Source organism: Gobio gobio (assembly GCF_949357685.1).
Source record: "Gobio gobio genome assembly, chromosome: 3".
Lineage (NCBI taxonomy): Eukaryota > Metazoa > Chordata > Actinopteri > Cypriniformes > Gobionidae > Gobio > Gobio gobio.
In genome coordinates this window covers 51155122-51168415 of record NC_137099.1, presented here as the reverse complement: position 1 = coordinate 51168415, position 13294 = coordinate 51155122, and the positions used below count along the sequence as shown (strand labels likewise).

The window sequence follows — 13294 nt, the reverse complement described above, 5'->3', positions numbered from 1 at the left end:
TGATACTGTAGGTAGGTTGGTTAGTTGGTTGGTAGGTTGGAATGGTGGTAGGATAGTTGGTTGGTTGGTTGGTTGGTTGGTTTGATAGTTGGTTGGAATGTTGGTACTGTAGGTTGGTTGGTTGGTAGGTTGGCATGGTGGTAGGTTAGTTGGTTGGTTAGTTTGTTAGTTGGAATGTTGGTACTGTAGGTAGGTTGGTTGGTTGGAATGGTGGTAGGTTAGTTGGTTGGTTTGTTAGTTGGTTGGTAGGTTGGAACTTTGGTACTGTAGGTAAGTTGGTTAGTTGGTTGGTAGGTTGGAATGGTGGTTGGTTGGTTGGTTGATTGGTAGGTTGTTTGGTTTTTATTGGTTGGTAGGAAGGTAGGTAGGTAGGTAGGTAGGTAGGTAGGTTGGTTGGTTGGTTAGTTAGTTGGTTGGAATGGTGGTAGGTTAGTTGGTTGGTTGGTTGGTTGGTTGGTTGGTTGGTTGGTTGGTTGATTGATTGGTAGGTAGGTTGTTTAGTTGTTTGGTTTTTGTTGGAATGATGCTTGGTAGGTTGGAATGGTGGTGGTTGGTTGATTGTTAGGTTGTTTGGCTTTCATTGGTTGGTAGATTAGTAGGTAGGTAGGTTGGTTGATTGGTTGGAATGTTAGTACTGTAGGTTGCAGGACATACGCTTTGGAAAAACACAAAACAAACAATTGTGTACTATATTGATCTGTCCACCTAAAATACATTTGGTCAAAAGGATACATAAATATATATAATGGACAAACCCAGCAAATGGGTTAAATGTTCGCCCAATGTGCTTTATTTAACCCAACTATTGTTTAAAAATTACTATATGGCTGTCAGCGGATTATCAGTGAATCCCAGTTGTCTCTGATGAAAGTTTGTAACACAGGTTGGTTGGTAGGTAATTGGAACTATGTATTACTTAGAAACCTTGAATATAGTGCTAAAAAGCTAAATTCCCTGCTGATTTTTTGGTTACTGGTTTGTGTGTGCAGTGGTGCAAAAGTAAGTGACACTTGTTTTAGTCTGGCCTACGCCATGCTTTGACCCATTGTCCTCTTTCATCTCTGCTTTATCTTTACATAAGCAAAATCCATAATAAAGGAATCTGAATTCCAAGCTTAGAAGACCATTTATCCATGTCAGGTTAGTGGTAAAGAAAAAAAAAAAGGCATTCACGACTGACCTCGTTATGGTCAGGATTTACAAGAGTGAGACAATCCAATTAGTTTAAGATGGAGCCGAAACATGTTCCTAATTTCATTAATATTCTATCAGAGCCAACGTATCACCGCACAGCGGGACTCAAAGATTCTCCACCACACTCTCTAAGCGTCTCTCCAGCCACCTCATCTGCTGCTTCATTAACCTTTGTCTTCCCAGAAACCTCTGCTCTTATGCTTCAAGTCACTGATAGGGACTTAACATACAGAATCAGAGGAAAGATACGGAGGTGGATTTTGCAAGGCTGCATGAGTACGGAGACGGAGAAAAGAAGATAAAATTAATTGCCCTTGGTAATGTGTGACTCACATTATAAAAGCGAAGTCGACAAGGCCAGTGCAGACCATACTTAATTTTATCTAAAACCGGAATTACTTGTTCTTGAATTATCTGCATTTCACTTTTATAGTGCTGATCAAAGCTTTCTAAAGTAGGTATGTGAAATAGTAAAATCTGTATTTCATTTTTTAACTACATTTCTTTGGAATACCCGCAGTGTCGCACTCTTCGACTCTTTCTTTTCTTTGCTACCTGTGCCTTCCTTCTATTTCCGCACAACTGAAGGTCAAAAGAGAGTGAGTGAGAGACACACACACCTACACCTGCATCTGCATATTGTATTTTCATATGTCTATGTCAGGTATAGAAATGCAGATGGAGAGGCCTTTATCCATAACAGCTTCGGAGCGTGTGACAGCTTGTATGACTGATACGTGCACTTTCTGTTCAGCACGGCGGATTTTAGCATGATCTGAATACGATCTGAACATGTCTGACTTAAAGGGACAGTTCACACAAAAATGAAAATGTCATAATTTTTTAGACCCTTTTAAAACCCATCTCAGATGTGTTCTCAACTTTTGAGTGAATGGTCCCTGATTTAATGGCAACATAGATATAGAGTTTTTATTTTGCATTGGATGACTAGCATCTTATAAAGCTGCATGTAACCTGTCAAGTTTAAAACCAAGTTATTGGGCAAAGGATGACTGAATTGCATTTACTCTAACAGATGCAATGTGGCCATTTCATTTGTTCACCTCCAAATGTGGTTTGAATGCTTGGTTTGCATTTACTTTACACTGTAAAACTTGAGTTATGTAAAAAAAAAAAATAGATATTGTCTATACCAATCATAGAATCATAAATAAGTATTATCATTAGCTTTATTGTTTCTCAGGAGCTAATTACCCTCCTCCACCCCCAGCTCCTCCTCTCGTCCAGTCAGGATCTGGCCTTCTGATTCCTCTTCAAATCAGACTATTTCTCGAATTATGTTGTACATTAAATTATGGAACATCTGCAATACATTTATGTTGGTTATGTTCTGTTTACCCTAGGGATTTATCGCTGCTCTCCCTGCTCTTATCCATGATTGTCAATATTTTTTGACGACAGTGTTCCTGACAGAACTTGTTGTGCACTTTGATCTTTACAGCTTTGCAGATCTTTTACATTCACAAACAACTACATTACACACTGCATGAAAGGTAATAAAAAAACATAAAAAAAAACATAATAAGGCCATTTTAACGACCCCCTGTGTTGTTTTTAATGTTGTTTATATGTCTATGTGGTGTTTTCATCATGCTTTAAGAAACGCCATGTGCAAATTCATAAGTCAACACCATTACCGAGTATTTTCTCCTTAAAACCGTACTGAAAAAAAAAACAAGTATGTTGGATTTACATGATTTCATCATGTACATCGGTCCCACATGAATCAATTAAGTTAAACAAACATAATTTGTTCATGTAACTTCAACATCATGGAATGTGGACATTTTAAGTGACTCAATTAAGTAGTCTCAAAGTGAATTTGATATTGCTCGCTGATTCATGCATTCAATTTCATATATTCATTCATCCAATTCAACTTCATATATTTTAATGTCACACAACTGAATCATAATACTGCACACTAAACATATTTTTAGCATCTTAAATGCTAAGCATTAAATCGTTCAAATAATTCCAACACAATTGAAAATTAAACACTATCTACTATAAGTCTACTATAAGAGACTATAAGTCTCCCCCTTTCTCATCTCAAAAATACATAAAATAACACTTTTATGCTGAGTTCACACCAAATGCGAATAGAGCGTCTGGAGTGAGTGATTTCCATGTTAAGTCAATGTAAAGGCGCGTTGACGCGCCTCTGGAGGTCCTAGCGTCCTGGATAGAGGCCTGAAAGTGAAGTTTCATAACTTTATTTTTTTAGGCTATTTAACTTTACCGTTGTAGCCTACTAGCGCTGACTTTGTTTGACTGAATTGTTTGCTTTATTTATTGTATAGCTTCTTTTAACTTTTACTTATACTTTTATAATGGCTATTGATCACACATAAACGGACATTTAACAAAAAGAGACTGGGTTGTGTTTTATGTCATATTTAATTTTATTACAGTGATAATCATATATATGCACACTTATTTTCTGAACTTTTTGTTTAAACATAAACGAAAAGAGGCATGGTTGTGTTTTATATTTCGTTTGTTATATACATGCAGTGAAGATAATCCAGGTATGCGTTGCCTGAACCACCTTTGTGTGTCTATTAGTGTTTAATATTTATATGAATATTTTTATGAAAATGTAAAGAGGCAGAGTGGTGTTTTATGACATATTTTGTTTTATTGTAGCCTAAAATATACACACAGGAGTGAGAGCGAGCTGTCATCCAGGCTCAGCTCCGCGTCTATTTTGATTCAAATGCTCGATTTATACGTGCGTCCAATTCGCTGTAGACGCGCGAATGTATTCAAAATGTTCAAGCGTCCAACTAGACATGAATTTGACACTCTTTTCGCTTTTGGTGTAAAAGCAGCATTACATTTAAAATAACATTTACTCTCTCTTGATTTAGCCATATGCAAAGCATGGGAACTAACAAGCTCCGCCCAGTTTGAGTTAATCAACACGAAAAGATTAAGTAAACAATTTTACTTGTATTTAAGTGGATTGAACACAATAAAATTAAGTTAGGACAAAATGTTTTGCAATTGTTTTACTTTAGCTCATTTTAATTAAGCTATTTGAACAAGCAGCAAAAATCTTTTTTTTTCAGTGTGCAGTGAACCAAAGATGTGGTTTGAAATTGTTCAAGTTGTTCTCTTCATCACATACTACCTTTTACCCAATCATGTCAACGTGTGGGCGGGCTTTAGCATATCATTAATTATGACCGCTCTGAAGCAGGGGAGTAGCGAAGAGAAAGAGAAGCCAGGTTATACCGTTATATATTTCTGTTGATATGAAAAATCGGATACATTTAGCAATATAGCGGGTGAATTATGTATATGATATATATTATGATGTTATGATGATAGGTGTGATTAAGTGTTGCATATTTATGTTATTTTAAGGCATGAAGAACATTTTGTCTCATGAAAAAAACGTTTATACATGTAATTTTGGTGACAAAGAGGAGTTTTAAGGGATAAAATTATTGACTGCAGGGGGACTTAAAGTATTTTGTCCAAAAAGCTCCACAAAGTATCATAAAAAGTTGTGGGATTATATTCCAAAACCCATGCAATAGCTTTATGTGAGGAACAGACTAAAATGTTTGTATTACAGGCCTACAGGCACCCTTTTTTTCAAGGAGTTTTTCAGGATTGACCTTTTTGGTGCTTAAAATGGCTGGCCGCTCATTAACTTTTGACTTAAACAATTGTAGAGTTCATTTAGGGTAGCGTTGCAAGAGTACACATTTTCATTAATCACTTGCATACTAGCATATCATACAAATGCATTAGTTTGCTTCTTTAAAAGAAAATAAAGAATCCACCAGTGAAGCAATCCACTGATTGGTTGGCATCTGGGTCATGTTGGATGAGTTGGTGATGATTGATGAGCGGGTGTTCTGGGTTCCCGCCGCTATGGTTAGCATTAGCATGTCCCATTTGACGAATGGTCCGGTGAGCTCTGCTGCCCTGCTCTACTTAATAATGATATTGCCCTGGAGAGATGGGTCAAGAACGCAATTGAAATGGAAACCGATTCTGAAGTGGATGCTAATGCTTTATGTGCCGAGGATGAAACAAGACAGTTCATGAACAAGTTGCACTGACCCGTATTACATGAGCAAGAGGGCTATTGATCTGTTAATATAATCGAAGCTTGTGTCCATAAAATAGCTATGAGAAGAGTTAATATCCGGCCTGTTTAAAGATTTACCAACCAATGGAACAGAAAAAAAGACCCTAAAGCAATTCTGCTATGGAGCTCAGACACACACTTACACACTCCTTAGACCCTGACACCTCCAGCTCTCTGTCAATGATAAGGTTTTGAAACGGTTCAGCCTCGCCGATTCAATTATATTTGAGGCAGATTATATTTATTTATTTATTTATTTTCAAATTTGGCACAAACTTAAGACTGGTGGCACTTTAAAACAGAAAAGGAAGAAGAAAAAAAAGCTCAAGGGAAATGATAGATTTAACAGTGTGACTGCGCTTTAGGGTGAGTTAAAGTGTGTGTGCTTTCGTGCCGTAATGAATTACTCATCGGAGTGTGTTACAAGATTGACAGCGTTAAAGAGATTTATGCTTGTGATGCACTGCGATTATGATGAGATCAAAACAAGCAAGTCAGGGATTGGAAATGAAGATATCACATTAAACACGAGGCGGTGCTGCCACAACTTTAAACGTGTTCATTAAGACTTGCAAATTAGGAACACGGTTTGTGTGTTCATCAAATTTATGAGTTTCCTGTCTTGTATAGGAAATACAAATTGAGATGCAGTGTTGATCATGTTTTATTATTGTTATTAGTTGTTATTGTTTAAAGGATTGCTCTAGGTTTAATACATGTTCAAATCTACCAAAAGCATCATGGCTGTATTACCACCATTCACTTTCATATGTGTTTATTGTTTTATATGTATTGTATATCAAACAATATGTTTTTGAATATAAAATCATTTGAGGCTGAGAAATATTGTGAACTATTATTAAAATAACTGTTCAATATAATATTTTATAATAATCAATGAAATATATCTAAATATAAACTCACCTAAAGGATTATTAGGAACACCTGTTCAATTTCTCATTAATGCAATTATCTAATCAACCAATCACATGGCAGTTGCTTCAATGCATTTAGGGGTGTGGTCCTGGTCAAGACAATCTCCTGAACTCCAAACTGAATGTCAGAATGGGAAAGAAAGGTGATTTAAGTAATTTTGAGCGTGGCATGGTTGTTGGTGCCAGACGGGCCGGTCTGAGTATTTCACAATCTGCTCAGTTACTGGGATTTTCACGCACAACCATTTCTAGGGTTTACAAAGAATGGTGTGAAAAGGGAAAAACATCCAGTGTGCGGCAGTCCTGTGGGCGAAAATGCCTTGTTGATGCTAGAGGTCAGAGGAGAATGGGCCGACTGATTCAAGCTGATAGAAGAGCAACTTTGACTGAAATAACCACTCGTTACAACCGAGGTATGCAGCAAAGCATTTGTGAAGCCACAACACGCACAACCTTGAGGCGGATGGGCTACAACAGCAGAAGACCCCACCGGGTACCACTCATCTCCACTACAAATAGGAAAAAAAGGCTACAATTTGCACGAGCTCACCAAAATTGGACAGTTGAAGACTGGAAAAATGTTGCTTGGTCTGATGAGTCTCGATTTCTGTTGAGACATTCAGATGGTAAAGTCAGAATTTGGCGTGAACTGAATGAGAACATGAATCCATCATGCCTTGTTACCACTGTGCAGGCTGGTGGTGGTGGTGTAATGGTGTGGGGGATGTTTTCTTGGCACACTTTAGGCCCCTTAGTGACAATTGGGCATAGTTTAAATGCCACGGCCTACCTGAGCATTGTTTCTGATCATGTCCATCCCTTTATGACCACCATGTACCCATCCTCTGATGGCTACTTCCAGCAGGATAATGCACCATGTCACAAAGCTCGAATCATTTCAAATTGGTTTCTTGAACATCACAATGAGTTCACTGTACTAAAATGGCCCCCACAGTCACCAGATCTCAACCCAATAGAGCATCTTTGGGATGTGGTGGAACGGGAGCTTCGTGCCCTGGATGTGCATCCCACAAATCTCCATCAACTGCAAGATGCTATCCTATCAATATGGGCCAACATTTCTAAAGAATGCTTTCAGCACCTTGTTGAATCAATGCCACGTAGAATTAAGGCAGTTCTGAAGGCGAAAGGGGGTCAAACACAGTATTAGTATGGTGTTCCTAATAATCCTTTAGGTGAGTGTATATATATATATCCATGAGCCAAAACAGCGCGACCCACTGGGGCATGAACTCTACAAGAGCTCTGAAAGTGTCCTGTGGTATCTGGCACCAAGACGTTAGCAGCAGATCCTTCAAGTCCTATAGATTGAGAGCTGGAGCTACCCTGGATCAAACATGTTGGACCAGCAAATCCCAAAGATGCTCGATTGGGTTGAGTTCTGGGGAGTTTGAAGGCCAGGGCAACTCCTTGAACTCTTCCTCATATTTCTTAAACCATTCCTGAACAATGTGTGCAGTGTGGCAGTGTGCATTATCCTGCTAAAACAGGCCAATTTCCACTGTTGGGTCAAAAGCAGGCATGCTAGTGCGTGCCAGGGCCAGTCGCGTTTCTACTGTCACTTCCGGGGCTTGATCGGGTCTCATCTCGGCTTCCTCAGGGCCAATGGCTAGGGATTTTTGGCCCACCAAATACCTTGGTCCAAAGCGGGCCAGCTCAGGCTTGAGGAGTGGTTACAAACAAAGGCGGAGATTATCTGGAGACAGCAGCACCGCGGATGATTGTATATACCAGCTAGCATCAGCATTAAAGACTTTAAAAATCATTTTAGCTCAAAACTCTCTTTCAGACAGCAGCGTGTGTTGAGTGTTGAGATGTGGATTCTGATCACCGTAAAAGGCAGAAATATGTATATGCCATTCAAAAAACTTGTTAACCATTACCATAGTAAATATGACCTCTTGAAGAAATCAGACAAACCATATACTGTAGGCTATCACAATTGCGTATTTATTTTATCTGTCAGTACGTCTCGTCTTTTTATACCGGACTGTCCAACGCTGTCTCATGATCATTACGTATTTGTACGAAGTGGCTAATTCATACGAATTCGTACAACCTCACTCATATGAATTCATACGATTTGTCTATACTGCTACTGATTTTTCGTACAAAATTATATGAATTGACCAACTCGTCATATAATTTAGCAAAAATCTTTCAAAGTCGTATGAGTGAGGTTGTACAAATTCGTACAAATTAGCCACCTCGTAAAAAATATGTACCAATTGCCGTAAGTTTGTAGTCTAGAAATCAAGACACACCCTAGCGGTAGCAAATCTAATTTGCAGCCAGGGTAGTCTAGCAACTCTCCATTGGCTTGCGAGCTGGAAAAACCAAACTCTGGTCAGGCCAATCACATCGTGTATAGAGTCGGTGGGCGGGCTTAACATAATGACGGTAGAGTTGCTGCGGTTCTGCGTGTTACCCGTAAACAAATAAGCTGGCGAACAGCGGCCTTTCGAATCAGCTTTGGCCGTGACTCTGGAAGACTTGTTAAGCTTTTCTTGGAGGAAAGAACAAAGAATGGCACAAGTAATTCTTAAGAAAGGAAGATGTGTTCGGAGTTTTGCCGACCAGATACGGCGAAAGTTTAATCTATCAACTAGCTCCGCTTCACCTTCTTCTTTGCTCTGGTTGGTTGTAGCGTGCAGAGGGAATTTGAAAGACAACCGTTTATCCCCCCCCTCGGATTGAGCCCTGTCAATGGTGAGTTCCCAGACCCATTTACATTCGGATCAATATATCACTTATTATTGTAAAACTTTGGTAAAACATTGATGTTTGGGTTTAAAATCTTTAAATTAACAACAAAAAATGGCTACAAACTGCTGCTTTGTGATTGTTTTGCTATCTCGCTAGTTTCCAATTATTTCTTTCTGATTAGTTTTCTGATAAAACTTCCATTTGTTGGTGAAATGATGGGTTTATGTGACGTTGTTCCAGAGAGGCGTGTTACGGCTGGGTTTTAGTGTAGCTCTGTGAAGCTTCTGGTCCGATGGTGGAAACGCAGTGTGTAGAAGGAAACGGGACTCATCGGAAGAGGCGACCTTCTTCCACTGATCTAAGGTCCAGTTCCAGCGCTCACATTTCCATTGTAGGCGCTTTTGACGGTGGACAGGGGTCATCATAGGCACTCTATACAGCTATACAGCCCCATACACAGCAGACTGCAAGCACTGTGTTGTGACACATTCCTCCCATAACCATCATTCAAATTTTGTGGGACTTGTGCCACAGTAGACCTTCTATTGGCTTAAACAAGATAGGGTAGATAGGATAGCCTTCAATGCCCTCATGCATCAATGAGCCTTGGGCACTCAACACCCGGTTTGTGGATTGTTCCTTCTCTAACCACTGTTGGTAAATGCTCACCACTGCTGACGGGGAGCAACACACAAACCTTGCCATTTCAGAGATACTCCCAGTCGGCCTTGCCATAATAATTTGGCCCTTTTCTAAGTCACTCCTGCATCCAACATGCTGATTAGAAAAACTGATTTTTGCTTTCCGTCTAATCTTCCCAGATCTTAATATGTGGCCTTGTTAGGAGGATCAATGATATTCGCTTCATTATTATATATTACACAGTACCGTTCAAACGTTTGGTAACATTACTTTTTATTTATGTTTTTAAAAGAAGTCTCTTATGCTCATCAAACATGCATTTATTTGATCAAAAATACAGTAATATTGTGAAATATTATACCAATTTAAAATAATGTTTTTTTAATATACTTTAAAATACAATGCATTTCTGTGATGCAAAGCTGAATTTTATTATCAGAAATCATTCTAATATGCTGATTTATTTATTCCAGTATTGGAAACACTTGTGCTGCTTAACAACCTGTGATTTTTTTTTTTAAGGTGAATGAATAAAAAGTTAAAAAGAACAGCATTTATTTAAAATATAAATATTTTGTAACAATATACACTACTGGCGTCAGTAATTTTTGTCTTTCTTTTTTTTTAAAGAAATTAATTATTTTATTAAGCAAGGATGTAATAAATTGATAAGAAGTGATTGTAAAGATTTATATTTTTAGAATAGATTTGTTTGTTTCCAACATTGATAATAACTATCAAATTGGCATATTAGAATGATTTCTGAAGGATCATGTGACACTGAAGACTGGAGTAATGATGCTGAAAATTCAGCTTTGAATCACAAAAATAAATTATATTTTAAAGTAAAATAGAAAACCATTATTTTAAATTGCAATAATATTTCACAATATTAATGTTTTTTCTGTATTTTTTATCAAATAAATGGCCATTTAAATATTGAAATGCGTTACTCGGGTTGTGTGGGAAGTTTTCTCTCTGTGCAAACATCCAAAGCATGCGCCTAGAAAAGCTGTTTCTCAGACCGCGCGCAAATACTGAATTAAGCTCCGTTTAAAGGTGGGGTAAGTGCTTTCTGGTAACCGATGTTGATTTCAAATCACCAAAACAAACACGCCCCTATTTTGATAGCTCCGCCCCACACATGGCGGAATCTGCTGTGCCAGCCGGTAAAAGTAATCCCTTACAAAAAAGTAAAAAGTAATCCCTTGCATCCCAAAAACACAAACAGAGTTCTCATGAACAACTCAAAGCACGAGCACAACAGTTCAACTAACGAACATATTACAATTATGACAAGATTAGAGGGTTATATAAATCACGAAAAGAGGAACCAAAGGAAACATACATATATTAGGAGTTTATTATCTTACTTTTCGGATACACTTTGGGAGCTGACGCTTGAAACAGACACTGGAGGAGGTTTAGACGCTCCAGACTTATACAGTGTGGAAATGAATGGGTCTTTATCATCGCTGAAGTGAATGACAATACGATCACAAATGGACAAACAAGCAAACATGACACACAAGCATATTCCAGCAAAAGCCAGCATATATTAGTTCTGTGAAACAAAACAAAATCAATGTTACTCGCCTACCGAGAAGAAATAAAGCAACCTCGACCTTTGCTCCTTGAGTTCTCTCCAGCGCTGGAAAGCTGATCTGATATTTACACAGGTCCTACTTCTTGCCTGATTGTAAGCCTTCTTTTGTTCCACAGACATCTTCCACATGTGTTTTTTTATCTGCCATCTCTTTCCTTCTGTCGTCGCTCGGCTGTCCTGTGTTGTGTATTTTGAATAATGACGTGCACCGAGCGCTCTCTTCTCTCCGTCATTAGTAGACACGCCCCTTACTGCTGATTGGCTATAAGTTCGTTTTTGTACTCGCCCGAGACACTTTACTAAAGCAGTTTTGAAATACCACTTACCCCTCCTTTAACGTCTTCTTGTGCTTGAACGGACAAATTCATACAAAATTGTCAAAACATCTCTGGTAAACACAGGTTATGCCTTAAACAGTTGAGAAAGATAACACGTGTATCATCATATTAGATCCATGAATTCGTTCTTAAAGGGACAGCATCCTAATAGTCCTGCTGCAGTCTGTGTTTTTAATGTTAACCAAACAGAGGCAAAAATCCCTCACTGCTCTTGACTGAATAACTTTGGTAACTTTAATAAGGATTCATCTGTTTAATTTATACAGTGAAGACTACGCAGTGTTATTTTACAGTGTTATTATCTGAAAGTGAATTTTTACTGGTATCTAAAATGTTGGTGTCATAACTGTCTGTTTTTGCAAAAATCGTTTCATGACTGGTTAAAAATATTCATGCACGGCCTTATGCAGGTGTGGTAAAAAGTTAGTTTAGGCCCTGTATGTATAACTGTAATTTGTGACTATTTTTATAAAGTTCTTTTTTTTAGTTAAACAGAATATTTTTTAAAGGTCCCATGGCATGAAATTTTCATTTTATGAGGTTTTTCAACATTAATATGAGTTCCCCTAGCCTGAATATTGTCCCCAAGTGGATAGAAATGTTGATCGGTGTAAACCCGAGTTCTGGCTGTCTCTCTCTGCCTTTGAGAAAATGACAGGCCAGACGAGCCAATCCTGAAGTCTCCTGGTTTGACGTCCAAGCAGGAACTGTTACCTCCCTTTCCTCCACCCAGAGAATCTGGCACGCCCATGCAAACGCTCGAGAGATCATTGCATCATTGCTTGTGAATGAGTGAATGCTGGCAGTTTCTCAGTGTTTGGATGTACAAATGCAAACAGAAGTCTTTTTTCAGTTCCTTCTGATCTGTGATCAGTGATTTCTTATGTGTAGCTAATTATTTATTATTCGTGCACACGCTGCGGCTTCTCTCTCTCCCGACAGAACGGTGTTTTCGTGTTTTCTATCTTGTGAGTCAGTGTTTTTGTACGTCCTCGTCGCGTCTATCGGTTCTACAATGTGCATACAGTCGTTACATCTTTAGAGATAAACCTTACACACGCCGAGGCTCGGGCTGCACTGTCCGGTCGGCCTCCAACATCCCCGACCCCCAGTACTGCATCTGGCCCACAGCGGAGGCGCCTTACGCGGCACGAGATTAAGCAGAAGGGGGGTAAGCGTGAGGGTATCTGGGCTAGGCTAGCCAGCTATTCCCACAATAAACTGGATTACATTTGATTACTGATGTTGTGTCTTTGTTTGCGCTGTGTACTCAATGCGCGTCACTGACGCTTTCCATATGATAGGAACATCTAAAAATAATGGTATTATCAACACTTACTCATAACTCGTTCATCTCGACAGCTGTAATGGTACTTTGCATGTGTTACAAAGTTGGTAATAATGATGAAGACGGACTCGGCGTGACTGGGACTCGTGTTTATTCAGAACTCTCATATACAAACACAATAAACTCGTGCTGACTGACAGCGCTCTCATAACTCAGTAGTTCCTATAAATAACTTTGTTAGCAATCGCTGAGCTCAGTCTCTGGTACATTTGTGATGTCCGGTTCGCGAACGACCTTTCTTTTGAACCGGTTCTTTTTAGTGAACCGAATCAGTTCACCAAATCTGACTGAATCGTTCTAAACGGTTCGCTTCTCCAGTCAGCGCTGATCCATAATTTACTAAAGTTACTAACTTTCTGACATGAGTGACAGTCC

General features: G+C 38.8%; 1 protein-coding gene across 1 annotated transcript in view; it reads left to right on the top strand.

Moving 5' to 3' along the window:
• Positions 1-13294, top strand: part of sorcs1 (sortilin-related VPS10 domain containing receptor 1) — a gene marked incomplete at its 3' end in the record, with an annotated part of 390020 nt that overhangs the window by 223871 nt on the left and 152855 nt on the right. The gene's annotated exons all lie outside the window — the stretch shown is intronic.